General features: G+C 35.4%; 1 protein-coding gene across 1 annotated transcript in view; it reads left to right on the top strand.

The window, feature by feature from the left end:
- The window catches only part of fam155a (family with sequence similarity 155 member A), an 88,828-nt gene that overhangs the window by 2,426 nt on the left and 69,668 nt on the right, over positions 1–16,734 (top strand). The window lies entirely within an intron of this gene.

The following is a 16,734-nucleotide window of genomic DNA, read 5'->3' on the forward strand; positions in this document are numbered from 1 at the left end:
GTGCTGAAGCAAAATGCTGCAAAGGGGTTTCAGAAGGAAAAGTCTTTATTTCAAACCGTGGATATATAGCAGGTAGTTTGACAGCAATGTAGATAACACTGATGTATGTAACAACGTGTAACATATTGAAATAACTTTAGAAGAGTTCTCCATAAGATTTCACGTGTTTTCGTTGTTTAATTACCCCGGACTGGATCCACTACCTTGCAAAAAATATTGTACAAATTGAGTATATTCTCTATTTGTTAACCATTTTGACACCTTAGAACCTAAAATTTCAGTCTGTTTTATTGGTGTCTTATAACAAAACAACACAAACTGACACTCAACAGTTTTACTTTATTGTTTTATTTTTTCGTAGAGCAATCTGAATGCATTTTCAGATAGGAAATCTCAGAACAAACACAACATGATTCGACACAGAATTTTGACTGGACCTACACTCACACACAAATTAGCTTTGAATTAAATAATTTCATTCTAGGTCTGCATCTTTAGAGTCACTGTCCTGTTGAGCCTGTTGAATATCATTCTCATTGCTTTTGCAGCCTCATACAGGCTGCCTTCCGTTATTGCTCCATATTTAACTTTTTCAATCTTCCCACCAGCTTTGAACTGCTCCCCTGTCCCTGCTAACATAAGGCAACCATTCTACATGTTGCATACCCATGTTTCATGGCGAGGGTGTGGTGTACGAGGGGATGTGGAGTTTCAATTTTCTGCCACACATGCATTCATATTGACATATTGGCTCATCTGACCTACATCCACGTGTTTTCTGTGTCTTCTATCACTTTTGGCAAACTGCAAACATCATCTTATGGTGATGAAACAGTGACTTTCTTATTGCCACTCTCCCATGAAGGCCAGATTTATGGAGAGAGCACAGCTTATAATGATCCTGTCAACAGATTCTTTTGCCTCAGTTGTGGATCTCTGCAGAATTTACCATGGATCACATGGCTTCTTATCTGATTACTGCTCTCCAAGCAAAGTGTGCTAGTTTAGATGGAAAACTATGACTTGGAAGGTTTGCAGTTTTAACATATTATTTCATTTTAAGACAGTGAATCGGCCAGTGATCTGTGACTTGGGTTTTTGTCTTATAACCTAACTCCTGCTTTTAACTTCTTCACCACTTTATTAGTGGCCTATTCGCTGTGTTTCTTAATCTTTGCGATGCTGTTTGTTCACTAATACTATCTAACAAACCTCTGTGCCATTTCACAGAACCGCTAGATTTAATTACTCAGCAAGAATCTATTTATTAGATTATGTGTGTTTTGAAGACAATTGGTTGCACTAGAATTATTTAGGGGTATCAAAGTAAAGTGGGCTCATTACCAGAGGAAATTCACTAATTTCTATGTGTCATTTTCGTTTCACCTAACAAGATTGCTGTATTTGCTTTTGGTCACAAAAATCCAGGTTTTTAGTAGTTATTTGATTAAATGGGTAAAAGTGTTAAACATATAAATATTTTTCAATAATCAACGGATGTCTAGAGGGCATCTTTAATACATACGTTTTGCAATAACTGGTATTTAAATTGTAAACAAAGAATTCAAATGAAGATATGTTTTCTGGTAGAGCTAAAAAGCCACCCAGCCTAACGGTGCAACATAATGATGTGCATCATTAGACTGCATTAAGTGCTTAGATAGGCATACAGTTATATGCTATATTGTACTGTGTATGCCCATTTCTTATGTTGAACAGTTTGGGTTGGAGAGAAATTCAGCTAAGAAACAACCTTGCATTTTGTAGCAAAAAGCTTAAACGATTTAAAACTTAAAAAATGTTTTGGAGTTCAAATGGAAAGTCTGTCTGGCTCTGAATGTTAACAATCTGAGTTAGATATGTTTTAACAAATAAATCAGGTTGCTACAGAAGAGTTTTCTTAGCTTATTTTGAACCATAGCATGTAAACATGCTTGTTTTCTCATGTGTACATGCAGTTTTAAATGCAAATTATTTCCATTAGTCTATATTCTATCATATCTATAAATACAAATTTGTACTATGCCATCTAATAAGCAGCCTGCTTTTGCACGGCATCTTTTGTTAATGCAATAAGACTCAGGCTGAGCTACATTAGTCTTTTGGCCCCTTTATTTCAGTCTGAATTGTTAATCTGTTTCAGTGTACATGTGACCTTTGTGGGAGTCTGACTCCCCAGGCCTGCTGGCCTCCTCCAGAAAGCTATTGCTTCTTCAAAGACCATTCTGTTGGACAATACAAAGACACGAGGAGCTGCTTGAAGGAGCAGTTATGGGTTTTCACTCTCATATCCTCTGTAACTTTTTTTCTAAAACCTTCTCCCCGTGGTAAATAGGTTATTCGCATATGAAACATTGTTGAGAAGTTTGTAAGACCTAAAGGAAATTAAAGAGCAAAAGACACATTTGTATGCTGTATTCATGTATTGTCACTGTTATGATGCAAGAGGTGATGCAATATAAAGTTTTTTTAGCAACATAAACTGACTCAAAAAGCAATAGGGTGAAAAGAAAGTTGTATGTTCAGGCAACACTAGCATTTGTGTTTAACTGCTCAGAAGCATATTTGATGTATGAAAAAATTCAGCTTGAAATGCAGCATTTGGGACCAACAGAGGAATGTGCATAAAATATTTGTTTCAGATAAACTTTTCTACATTTTATCCTTTTACAATCTTGAACTCTAATTTTCAACATGCTATGTAGGGGACAAAATGATCAGGTTGAAGAATGTGATCTGGTCAGGTGAGGTTAAAATGTAACTTTTTGGTTTACATATACAATATGTGTGATAGAAAAATAACATTGTACATGACCCAGTGACATAATTCCCACTGTGGTGGCAGCATCATTTTATGATGCTTTTTTGGGGGCTGGGACATCGATGGTTTTTAGATTGATGGTAAGATAAATGGAGCTAAATACAGAGCAATTCAGCTTTTTTATTATTTGTAAAAGAAACAGGAAAAACTCTAAATAATTTTTCTTCCATTTTACCATTGTGCACTACTTTGTGTTGGCTCATACATTAAATGCCATTAAAGCATAATATAAAGTTTGTGAATTTAATGGAGTGAAATGTGAAAAAGTTGAAATTGCTTTAACATTGCACTTTATTTTTATTATAATAAAAAAAAATTATCAGAACATTTCAAGGAATAAAATATTTTCTCATTGATGGTGAGTTTTGTTTAGTTAAAACAGTTTTAAATTTGGCTTGAGTCTTAATTTGTAAACATGAAACATTGACAAGGCTGCTTCTTAATTACAAACCTATTAGAAATGCAATGACTACTCGTTTTATGTCTAATGCTTTCCTAATTCTTAATATTGGAAACTTTTTAATTGCCATTTTGTTATTTAATATCTTAACGAGAGAAGCATCACTTGTAATTTTTTTTTATATCTGCTACCTTCAGAAGATCAAAGATACCTGTAGAAAATAAATCTACTGAGTGTTTGAAAAGTTCTGCTTCAGTGCTGTTTGCTTCAGTACATCTTCATTGACTTTTAGGAGATGGATCAATAAAATTTAGCGGATAATTCTGAAGTGGAAAAGATAGTACACATGATGTAGATATTGAACATTTTGAAAAGTGTGTTATGCATTTCTGTTCAGCCCATCTTGATTGAATACTCTGTTGGACCTCTGTTTACTGCAGCTAAATATTCAAGTGTTCTGGATTATCTCTCTGCTAGTTTTGCACATCTAGATATTTTTCCCCCCGTTCTATTTTGTACAATAACTCAAGCTCAGTTAAACTGTGAAATTCAATTTTCAGGTCTTTCCACAAATTCTCAATTAGATTAAGGCCTAGACTTTGACTGGTCCATTTTAACACATGTATGTCCATTAAGCTAAACTAGTGCGTTGCAGCTCTGGTGGTGTGTTTAGGGTTGTTGTCCTAGTGGAACATTAACCTCCTCCATAATCTCAAATATTTTGTTTCCTCTAACTGGTTTTCTTCCTGGATTTATCTGTGTTTAACTTAATCAATCAACCCAAATTGTAGACACAATTTTCACCACTTATAGCCATTTACATGTTGGCAAAAAATACATTTTGGTTTCATTTGGTCACAGCACCTTTGTTTTAAATATTTGTTGTGCACTTCTAGTGACTTTCCTTCAACAAAAGGTTGCATGACTAATAATTGTCCTGTTGAAACTTCCTTCCACCTGAGCAGTAGATCTTTGCAGCTGAGCCACAGTGACTGTAGGCTTCTTGAAATTATAAAAAAATCTTATTTTTCAGTTTTCCCATTTATGCAAATTGTAGTAACCTTTCTACTATTGCAGTTGTGCTATACTCTGTTTTTAGATAATTCATTTTGTAGTTTCTCAGTGGAATATGGAGACCTAATGCATGTTCTAGAAAAAGTTAAGCTCATAGTTATAAATAAAAAAGTGAATAATTTCCAGGGATGTTTATTCTTTGGCAAGAGTGTTCATGTGATTAAACACATCCATATGTGAACAATTTCAACTCTCATGTATAGGTGGTGACTGTAAATCTTTCAGTTCCAAATCTTGTTCCATAATGAAGTCCAAGCAGAACAATAAAGTATGCACAAATACAAATTAAAATAATAGAATAATGAACATTTTTATTGAAAAATAAATCTCTACCTTGGTTGAAAAGATGAAGTTTCTTGACTCTAATATTTATGAGTAATTTTGGATTTACTAAACAAAGACTTTAGTTATGTACCCATCCAATTCCAGATGCTATAGCTAAAATTAAATCTGTATTTTTAAAATTTCAGTTCTAGCTACAAGTTCCTGGCGCATTTATCCTTGATGACACTTTTGATCATTGCAACTGATCCAAGGTTTTATACTTTTGTGAATATGAACAACTGAGTCTCTGAAAGTAGGAATAAAACTATAAATTTTGAATTAATAGCTCTGAGAGAAAGATTGCATACTGGAGTGTGTGTCTTAAGAATAAGCTTTGAAGTAATTAGTCTGTTGCTCAGGGGACCACAAGCCGTTTAGAAAGCTGAGATGGAAGAATGACAGCTTGGAATTTTAGAAAGACTGGTGATGATTGATACTGGGAAATTAGTATTTGAAAAAAGGGATAAACTGAAACACATTTCATAACTACCTCTTTTATTTACAACGTAGCAAAAAATGTAGCAATACCAAAAGGACTTAAAGCCAAAGGACCTTATAAAACCACTAAAATCTCCCAGGGCCAATGTTATCTTTTCAAGATCCTTCACAAGTCAAGAGTGATAACTTGAAGTGTGCACAAACTTTGCTGTCTATTTGTCCACTGACCGGTTGCTTGTGGCTGTTTGCTGAGCTGCTTCCTCCTGAGGCTGCTGGCTTCTCTTTCTGCAGTAGGCACCCCGAGGTCACAAATATCCAACCAGTGACAAGCTTTGAAGTGTGCAGCACACACAGATCTTCATATTACTGCTGGCCAGACAGCCTGTCATCTGTGCCACATTGCATGGTCCCTGGAGCCTTCAGCACTTGTGTATGAAAGCGTTTTCCATTGTCTTACAAAAGTATTCATTCTTCTTGGATTATTTTTCAGGTTTTGTGACATTACCAACATCAACTTTAATGTAGGACTTTTAAGTGGCATACCTATACAGAACAATGCGTGAAGTGGAAGGTAGGCGTTAAACGTTTTCAAATTTCTTTTGCGAATAAAAATCTGAAAAATGTGGCATTGTGTTTGGCCCTTTTTACTTTGTCACTAGAGCACCACAATATGTCAAATTGCAGCTGCAATCGCAATGTGTGCAACAATTGCAAAGAACGAGTTGGATACAAAATATGTTGGGATGCTGTAATTAAGAGTCAATTCAAAGACTATTATCCAATCTGACTTGTTAAATGCACTTCAGCTGCGGTGATGTCTACACCTGATGAATATTTTTAGTGCGACTAAAGCTAAAAACAATTGGTTGGGTCATTTTGATGTAAGAAAATACTCAGGAGAAAGTGGCTTAATCAAATTTGTATCATCATTACAATATTTATTTATTTATTTTATTTAAAACATTATGAATGTTAATATTACACCTCGTTCACATACTGTAGATTTTTTAAACAGGAATAGGATGAACTTATAAACTTATAAACTTATTTATCTCTGCTCTATTAGATGACTCACCTTAAAAGCCCAATTTTAAAGCTACTTACTGTATGTATAGTACTGTATTTTTAGCTACTTTGTTGCAAAATAGCAACAGAAAAACAAATAAAAAAATCTAAATAGCAGAAATAGTTATGTTTTTTTCATCATTTTTTGTTCTAAATAACTGTTTTTCTTCTCAATTATTTTTAAGTATAGTTGAATTATTTAACCCTCCTCTTATGTTGCAGGTCAAATCGACCTGTTTTAAAGTTTAAGTTTAAAAAAAAAAATACTTGGAAGTATTTTTTTTGCAAGAAACTTTTTTCTATTTGTCTTAATAGGTGCACTCTACATATAAATTGAAAATGTATTCATTTTACACATTTGCAACCCCATTTGGTTGTGTGTTTGAACTTTGGCTGGGCCATTCAAAGATTTGACTTTCCTTAGATCTAAGCAGTTCTGTACCTCCAGCCACTATATGTGGTCAAAAAGTCAAATGTTGGCTTAATATCACAACAGTACCTTCTTCTGCATGTTTGTGGTGTCCCCCTCGTTGTTTATGTCAAATGGAAAACTGAACTTTGACTTGTGTTGAACAATAGTTTTCTTCTTGCAGTTCTCCCAATAAAATCCAGTTAATCTGTAATGACCACAATTCCCTAATGGATTTTTCACGAGTTGTGTATATCTGCTGTTTCGTCAGAGTATAGGAATCCTGTTTTTCTTGTCTAATTATTGTTCTCCCTTCCAGGCCTGTTAGTTTAGATGAATGGTCATGTCTTGGTTGATCTTTCGTTTTGCCAGACTCTTGTTTTTTTGGATGATGGACTAAACACTGCTCCATGAAATGTCCTGAGCTTACTTTAAACTTCTCCACAGTGATAACCCTCATCAGTCTTCTGTGTTTCTTGACCTTTGTCAATAGAACAGCTGGATTTCAATCTACTCTTGTCTTTTTCACACCTTTTAAATTTCTTTTTGATATTTAAAACATAAAAATAGATTAATTTTGATCTCTCTTTATTCAGGTTTGTCCATTGAGTTTGAAATGCATTAACATAAAATCTTCCTAATGTACCTTTACATGTGAAGGAACATCACACACGCATGCACAACCCCACACACACACACAAAGATCCCCTTACGCAGTGTTTCCTGCAGGTCCAGACCTGAATGTCCCTTCCGGTGTAATTTAATTTGCACTCCCATAATTCTCTGCTTCTCTGGTGGCTGTGTCTCCAGGGCTCCGTCTCAACATGTTGATCTCCTTCTTCCCTCCATCAGTGAGTGTTCCTCTCTTGCTTTCACATCCTCTCCCATCAGTGTCAGCTTGGAGAAACCACATCGCACTTACACACACACACACAAAGTATTTCTCTCTCTTCATTGTCCCTATCCATATGAGGAAGACGTTCCTTCCTTCAAGGCTTACGGTTCATCTTTCACGCTACCTTTCTAGAATCGTGGGTGTGGAGCCTTTTCTTCTGCTGGAGTAATTGATGATGATCTAAGTTAAGGTTCTTTCTTTCCCATCAATTGCTTTGACCACAAATATTTCTTTGTGTGCACTTATCAAATAATTTTCAAATCCACAGTGAATTAAATAAACTTTCACCATTTGCACACAAGTATTTGTCTGAATGTTCACTTAACTTAGTTATGTGGGATTATGTTTTAACTTCACACTATACAGCTGACACTGTTGCTTATTCTGGTCTGTGGTCTTTATGCTTTGGCAAACAGCAACAATACATAATAGCACTGTAAAAATTTGGAGATCAATTTCAACAAATGCAAAGGTTAAAAAGAAAAGCAAAGGCCACTTCAGAATCTTTATGCATGCAAGTGTATCTAAAAAACTGTTTAAGTTTTTGATGAAGAGGAAATTTTAATACCTATAAGGTTTATATTTATCAAGGTAGAACATGTCCTGACTTTAAATTTCAGTAGAAAAAACTGCATAGAAATGAAAATCAATCTGCATTATCTATATACTCTAAATAATATTCTAAATAATTAATGTACAACGATTCAGAAGTGCCACAAATTATTAGATAAATAAATCATCAATGGATTTGTTGTACTTTCCATTAGTTATTTAAAAAACACATTTCAAAAGTGCAATAAAATATTAAAGTAATTTACTGCATGTATGATTTATTAAACATGTAATCAAAGTACCGATTTTGTTTGTAAAATATTGATAGGTATTTTCTCTACCTACATAAAAAGAACCACAGACAACGTTACTTAGTTTTCCAACCAACTCTTGCAAGAGGGAAGGCACAAAAAATCAACTTCTACCAGCCGATCTCCGTGCGTTCTGCCATCCTGGTGCAGAGCTTGTCTTTTATTAGCAGGGAAGGGAGTGAATGGAATGTGGGAGAGGGATCTTGACAGCGGGGAGGGCTATCCTGATAACAGGGAGGGGGAACACAGACACTAAATTCTACACACAGTTTTACAACTAAGGAGTATCTCAGGAAGATCTCCTAAAGAAGATAAAAACACCACCTGCAAAAACATGCTCGAGGTTAAGGGAAAGGTTAGTCATGTCTTACGCACAGTTTATCAAGTTCCTTTTCTCTAGGGTGAGAACACTAAACCTTTAAATGAAAAAACAAACTAGTAATAAAAAACTACAAAAGTAAGAGTGATAATAAAACATAATAATTCTAATAAAAATATATGTGTTAATTATTATTCATATACCTGGCAGTTAAGTTCAATGCGATTTTTGAACTTTACAAATTGGATTTTTATTTTTCTGACAATATTATTAACTTTAATGCATTATTAACTTTTTGGAGCATCTCATCCAGAATCCTGACTTGGATCTCTGGAGGAAGCTAAAGATTAAGTTGATGGCAAGGAAGACATCAAAGACTTTTATCTCATCACCAAAGATGAATCATTAAAATACCAAAGTAAACATGCAAAAAACTGACAGCAATTACAAGATTATTTTCACTGCTATAATTCTGCTAAAGATTTCATCAATGATTACTGACACGGTTGTAGCTAACTTTTGACATGTTATTTTTAATTTAAGAAATAAGATGTTTTGCTTTGAGACATGACAGTCTCTGACAAATTTTGAAAAATTCTAATGAAGTAGCACGAGGGGCACGACCAAGTGTAGGGAAAAGATTCACTGTTCAACAATTCAAATTTAATTAAAATGCATTAAGCAATGTTACAGCACATTAAGCAATGTTACATGTTGAAAACGGAGCAACCGTTGTTTTGTACAAAGGTGAGGCATTGATTGTTCTGCTGCAGCTCGGTTTTGACCTAAGCGAATGCACGGCTGTCAGTATCTTCTGCAGTGAGTCTGAAACGGTCGTCCTGCACGATACTGCCGCCAGCAGACAGCGCAAAGGAGACCCGTTGCACTCTGTGTCCACACTGCAAATGAGTCACGCATGCAAATCAGAGAAATGATATCGATCACCGCTTGCCAAGCTTACAATTCCAACTCCTGACTCACCACAGGTGCTTTTGTTTGAGTGAGGTGGGTTTTATACCCAAACGCAGGAATGTGTGATGTGGTTGTAACAAGCTATACATTTGAAACTTGCAACAATCAACTGCAGCAGCCAAAGTTCAACCCAAAGTTCAACATGTTACATTAAAATGTCAAGGTTTGCACAGAAACATGAATGATATTAGGAAGGAGACCCAGCCGCTCCTTTCTAATATCAACAAGACTGAAAAAAATATGAGTCTCGATTACTTCTAATTGAGAAAATGTAAAAGAGGTCAACAGTTTTTATATTACAAACATGTATTACTGTTTTTGTTTGGTCAATAGATTTGTTTTTGTAATGTAAGGAAGGACCTATACTTTCTTAAAACTGTAAAAATTAAACATAATATATGATTCTTTAAAATTTTTTATATAAGTTTTTTTTTTTTTTTCCCATTTTTTTCTCCGAAGAGTTTTTGCGGCACTAGTGGCTCATATTTTTTGTACAGTAGGCAGACAGGAAGGGTAAAGGTAAAGGTCGTCGGGACCGGGAGTCGAACCCGCGACATCCGCGTCGAGGACTGAGGCCTCCAAGCGTGGGGCGCGCTAACCCCCTGCACCACTACAGCACGCCCCTTTTTATATAAGTTTTATTTCTTCAAAAAATCCAACAAAGCAAAGGATATTAAAATAAGTAAATGCAAGCTACATGGAGCCAATGACAATATAAATTATATTTAGTAAAAAAATAGAAACGTTTGAGCTGCTGTTGTTGCTAATTACAACTTTATGGCTCAGTGCTTCCTTCTTCCGAAAGGCGTTTACTGAAATAATTCTCTTTTGGAAAACTTCTGCTGTTCTACCAAAATGCTTCTTATTTCCACTTTTAGGCTTTTCTGCTTTCAGATGCAACAGATGAGCAAGGCTCTATGTCCTATCATTCAACAACTTCAAAAGCAAAGTCTCCATTCTCATGTTTCTGCTTCTGTTTCATCTCTTTTTTCCCTCATCGCTATGTGTTTGCAACAGTTACATGCTGTTATATGTAGGGAAACGTTGGTTCTGGTGCACAGGTTATTATTATTGCTCTGACAGGTCTAGCAACTGATTTAAGGCTGGACCTTTGCAAAAAAATATATAAAAAAATAAAAATCAAAGAAGGATCCTCCTTTCTCCTGTGCTGCTCATTTTATGCAGACCATAATGGAGTTACCATTCCTGGTTAAATGTCCCCTGCTGATTTTCTAATTCCACTGAGCAATATGAAATTGTCACTGCAGTCTTTTTGGGGTGACAGATTTAAACTCTAACTAGTCAGAAGAGCAGAGGAAGAAAATATTAAAAAGAGAAGAATAAATAAATTTTTCAGCAGAACAGCAATGCAGTTTTTGTATCTTTGTTGCCCATGAGGGATAAATTGTCCACACAAGAATATATGATGTAATTCAGCATCATTTCCCCACTGCTATTGCCACAGCTTGAACTTTTGTACATTTTAAAAAAAGATGCTTCTGTATCCCATCATTACTAGTCATTTTTGTATCGCTGTGAGTAAAGATTGCTTCAGACAGTGAAAAAAAACAAACCTTTCGTGGACCATTTTGAACTGTTGAAGGCCTAGATCATTTCTCAACAATAATCTGGGCCTATTTATAGAATAGCTTGTTGATTATCTGGTTATTAATTAAAACATGCCTGCTAATTTATTTACTTTTCTCATACACTTTGTACATCTCACACATGCTGCTGCCACAGAATCAATGTAACTGTGACTCAATAAATATTTACTCACATTAGCATGCAGGATATTAGAAACTGAAAGCAAAGTTCACAGACTGCCCTACTTTTTATCAATTCAGTTTATGGCACTCTTAGAGATTTGAAATGTCCTTTCCAGCTAGTCAGTTTACCCTTAAATATAAAAAGAATATATACTGTATATATTTTTAATATTTTAGATTGTGATTTTTTTTTGTGGCATCACAAAAAAACTAACATTGCACTGTGGACAGGACACTATGAATATTACACCCTTGATCCCAATAGACACACGCACAAGTGACACATACTTTAAAACCATGGCAATATTTGATCTTGGCCAAAATTCCCTTTATATTCTGACATTCAGTTTGGCATGAAAAACACAGAGGAAACAATGTGACACCAGGCAGGTTAAGAACCTTCGAGTGCAGCAGCTGAGAAAAAGCATCATCAGTAATCAGAAGATAGGAGGAAACCATAGTGCCACTAATTAGAGCAGCATTGGTTGTTATCCTAAAGTAGCGCCGCACACAGCAACTTGTGTGTGCAAAGTAGCTCTGAAATAAAGCCTGCAATGAGCTTCTCACTTGGCACTTGTGTTGCTCTGTGGTGTTTATGTGACAGCTCATATACAGCAAAAGACATTGCACAATGTCACCTTCTATGCAACTGCAGAAAAAACCCCCAAAAAACCCCACATCTCAACTGGACAAAAACACTCTAAGAACAGTTTGCTAGATGAGACAATTTTTACTTTAATAATGATCATTAGCATAACTCTCCTGATGTCTGACAAAGATTGCTAAGTTTTGCGTTAGAGAGGAAAACCTTCTTTCATTCCAAAACAATACTGTAAAAATACACTTTTAATTGCCTCTCTCAGCGAACGCATATAGGAGGTAGTAATGACTTAGGATTTAGCGATAAAGACTTGTGAATGTGCTAAAACACTGGCTTTAAAAAGTCACCTCCAAATTTCTGTAAGATTAGCTAATAATAATAATTAAGGATATCAATTCAGAGCATAGGATCAGAAAGATCTCAACAAAATTTTGAAGGAAAAAAGAAATGCAAATCATCAGCTTCACACTCTAAGCATCTAAAGAGAATGCATGGCAAAATGTCGCTTATGTGAGGAGAAAAAATACATTTCCTTATCGGGGCCACAACATAACATCATGGTGGCAGCATCATGCTGTGTGAATGCTAATCTTTCACATACAGTATACAGGAGTTGTTTGAAGTTGATAAGAATGTACAACATAGACAATACTAAATTGCAGTCCTGAAAAAAAAATACCTTGGAGGCTGCTAAAAACCTACAAATGGGATAAAACCTAATCATACATCAGGACAACAAACCTAACTTACAACCAGATCAACAATGGAATTGTAGATGAAAGTATATTATTTTTTAGAAAGCCAAGTCAAAGGGCAAACCCAAATCAAATTGGGAATCTCTGCCAGAAATTGATACTGATGTTCACAGATGCTCTCCATCCGGCTTTACTGACTTTGAGCTGTTTTGCTAAGAATAGTAAAATAATTCAGTATCTGGATGTGCAAAGCTGACTGGAAAATACCCAATTACCCAAAGCTACAGTGTGGTAAACTATGAAAAATGTCAAGGAGTAGCATGAACTCCATATTAAGACAAACTCAATGTGTCTCCACTACCTAGGCAAGTAGAATGGGCTGAATAGATGTCAAGCATGTTTCTCTTCCTTGCTTAGATTTATATAGGAGGATTTTAAATGCATATTATGCAGCCAAGAGGTCTCCTCTTCTTGTGAGGTATGAGTGTTTGTTTCCCTCATCTCCTCCCCAGGCAGGAGATAAGGAAATGTGTCTTTTGGGAAAGAACAGCACTCCCATGGAAACGCTTCCTTGTCATCTTCTGTTACCCGTCCATACAGCTCACAAAGACCATGCAGTTTTCTTCTTCACAGCCTTCAAGAGTAGATCAAATCAACAAGCACATGTCCAGCCGTTATTTAGTTTATTTTGCAAAATATCCTCTGCAGGCCCTTAATTTGAAAGAATGCTTGTGCTAACCAATTTAGCATGTCTGTGTCCCTTCCTATATACTCGTCCATTTAGATGTCTCAACTTTGTGCTGAAGTGATATGGCAGTCTTCACATCCACAAAAACTGTCCAATTACTTGCATTTTATTGTGCAATACAATTTCATTTGTTATACAGACAAAGAAGAGCCTTATTCCATTTGTTCCAACTCCGTCTCTTAATGAATAGATGTGTGTGGGATTTGTTATTGTCTGTGACAAATGTGAAGGAGAACTGGTTAGAGTGTGAAAATGACTTTTTAAACCCCCACAAAATGCACTGAGCAGTGTTAAATAAAATGCATCAGTCTGCTAGTTTAACTCATTCACCCTCAGCTGACAAAGTATACATAAAAGCTGACGAGTTTGATCAACAGACATTAGGAGCCTTATTTTGAAATACAAGCCACCTGAAAGGTGCAGCAACGACAGCCGAGCAAAGTTCCCTTTTGTATTGCGATGCACGTTTATTCAGTCCTCGTGTGTGAATGTGACAGTGATCTGCAGACCTAATTGTTTATTTGAAAGGCAGCGAAATTTGCTTTTCAATGGAATGAGTCATTGATATAAATGGGTTCCATTTCAGCAGAACTTCATTGAAGCAGCCCTGTGCGAGCTATCTGTAACACAGACTTGTATGTGTGATATTTGATATCATGTCAGTACGATTTTATAGTGGATTTAAAATACTGGAAGTGGAACGACAAGGTATCTTATCTCTGTGAAAATTCATTTTGATAGTTTTTTTTTCTGATGTTTTTATATTTTTTTTATGAATTCAATCCCATAGATCAGTTATTTCCTACAGTAGCAGTCATATAACTGTAGATGAACCTCCAAAGGAGGCTGACACCAGCGCTTAAAAATCTGTATCCAGTATGGAAACTTGGTGTTTTTAGAGTGAAAGCATTTAAAAACACAACCCTTTACAAGTATTAAAACATTTTTCTCTTCTCTGCCCAGAGGCAGTAAAAGCCTGCAGCAGAGGTCATTAACAAAATTGACTCAAGGGCCTGAATTTTTCTAAGCAGACAGTCAAGTCACACCTTTTGTGCACCCATGTTTCTGTCCTTTTCTGCCTATTTCAGTTGCTTTTGTCACGCACAGATGGCATCGACTAGACTCTTTCACTTTTTAAAGTGATGTATGATTTTCCATTTATTCTGTTTTGACTGGGACTATAAATATGAGGGTTGAAAGTATATACTTCACCAATAGTGAATATACAAATATAAAATGTGCAATATATAAAAGGCTTGAGGTGTTTTCATTGAAATATAAGAACCTATCCTTGTACCTATAGTGTCATTATTTTGGGAAATCAGTTCTAATTAAAAAAAATAATGATTTAACAAAGATCTCAATGCATTCAAAAGCATTAGCATTGCTTCACTCTTTAGCTAGCTTTGTGATATTTCTAATTCAGATATAGGTCATATCTAATTCATCTGCTGAATTGTTATTAATTCTCAGTATGCATTATGCATATACCAATTAGTCCATCTCTACTCAAAAGTGAACAATACCCAGATTGACTCTGAGATGAGTGTATCATTTCTAGTTGATAAACTAAAAATGGCAAATATAGTTCTAAAGGAACAAAAAGGACTTCAGTTAATCTTAAAACAATAGACAGAGTGAACACATTTTAATCTATTCTGAATTTTCTGTTTCAAATGAGGCCATAATTATACAAATGTCCACACAAATATTTAATCAGGTATCTTACAAAAAATGCACACCCTGTCAGAACACAAAGTTGTGTTAAATTTTCAACCATTTTGCTGCTGATTTTCCAACTCAATGAAAATATTCATTTTATTTTTCATAAAAATTATTAATTATTCTATGTATTCAGGGCTTTCACTAAATACCATAAATACACTGACAATAATCAACTTTTATTTCATATTTTGCTGCATCAAATGAATGTTCTTGGTATAGGTCCTGATGATCAGCAGTCTAACAATCAAAACTTCTGCCTTAGTAGTTCAATCATGTGGCCGTGTCAGTGGTTTCTAAAACTATCCTACTAATACTTAAATTATTCCTAAAAACTGTGCCATTTCCTATCTTATTTAACTAGAGAGCTTCAGCTCCGCTTCCAGCAGAGTCTATGTCAACCCTGATTTGCATGCAGCTTGGAGATACTTTGGATTGACAAGGAGCACTATTCCACCAGTGCCCCTTTCTTCACAAATGAGACTTTTGAAATGAGTCTCTAGAGAAGACAAAAGAACAAGATAAACCAACCTATACCAGCAATGTTGAATGTGTGCTGAGAAAGCTAGAGCCTCTGCAGGAAGGATGAGACTAGTCACAGCTCTCAGACTGTGGTGACATTCTCACATTACTGAGTCACCATCATCATCAGTCGCTCACAGCATGTCCTGATTCGAAGGCAAGCATAGCAGAAGAGACGACAGACACATGCATTATCATTTCTACAAACTTTTTCCTGTACAGTAGCATGGACAGGTATCTTGTACACTGTGTCGTAAGTGGCACACATGGGAGGAGTCTCATGAGTGAACCAAACAGAGAGGGGTTTTAGAGAATGACAGAACGACTAATGAACAGTTAGATTAGAGAAAATATCCGGTGATGTGTGCTAAGTGATGGGCCTGTGTCAGACAGCTCTGACATGCCCCTGACATACTGTAATTTTTCAGGATTTTGTACAAACAATTGATTTGAGCACCTGGTTTGACATAATCCTTTCCATTTTAATCAGGCTGTAGTGTTTTTTTCTCTCAGAGAATGAGCGAGTTTTTCCACCTTGTTCCATTATGGAAGCCTGCTGGTTCAGTTGGCTGATTTATTGTGACTGGAAAAGAAAGTTTAAAGAAACATTTTGACATTAAAACTACACTTTTAATTTTCATTTTGAGTTAGGTTAAAAAAAGGCCACCCTGATGATTAACTACCTTGCTGGAGGAGGATCATTAGCCAATATTATGATTGTTCATTTATAACAAAATTCTCTATTTTAGTTGTTATTTTTATTAAGCAGATCAAATCACAGCTTAGTGCAAGTTGAACATTAAGGAGCAATAATAACATACTGTAGATAACAGCTTTTTAAAGCAATGCAAAACCATTTGTTAGTCAAAATCTTTTTTCACCTCAAAATTTTTTTTAGGTTGATTGAAAACTATCAATGTTAAACAGATGAACCATCAAAATTTTCAATTTTGTCTTTGGTTTTTGAAAACCCTTAGATGTGGATTCATGCCATATTACACAATTACACCTCTATTGGAACTGATGCAAATGAGTGCACTTCCTCCTCCTCACAGCCCTCTTTATTAAACCAAAGAGGCTGATTATTCACAATGTAT

Source organism: Xiphophorus maculatus, chromosome 7 (assembly GCF_002775205.1).
Source record: "Xiphophorus maculatus strain JP 163 A chromosome 7, X_maculatus-5.0-male, whole genome shotgun sequence".
NCBI lineage: Eukaryota > Metazoa > Chordata > Actinopteri > Cyprinodontiformes > Poeciliidae > Xiphophorus > Xiphophorus maculatus.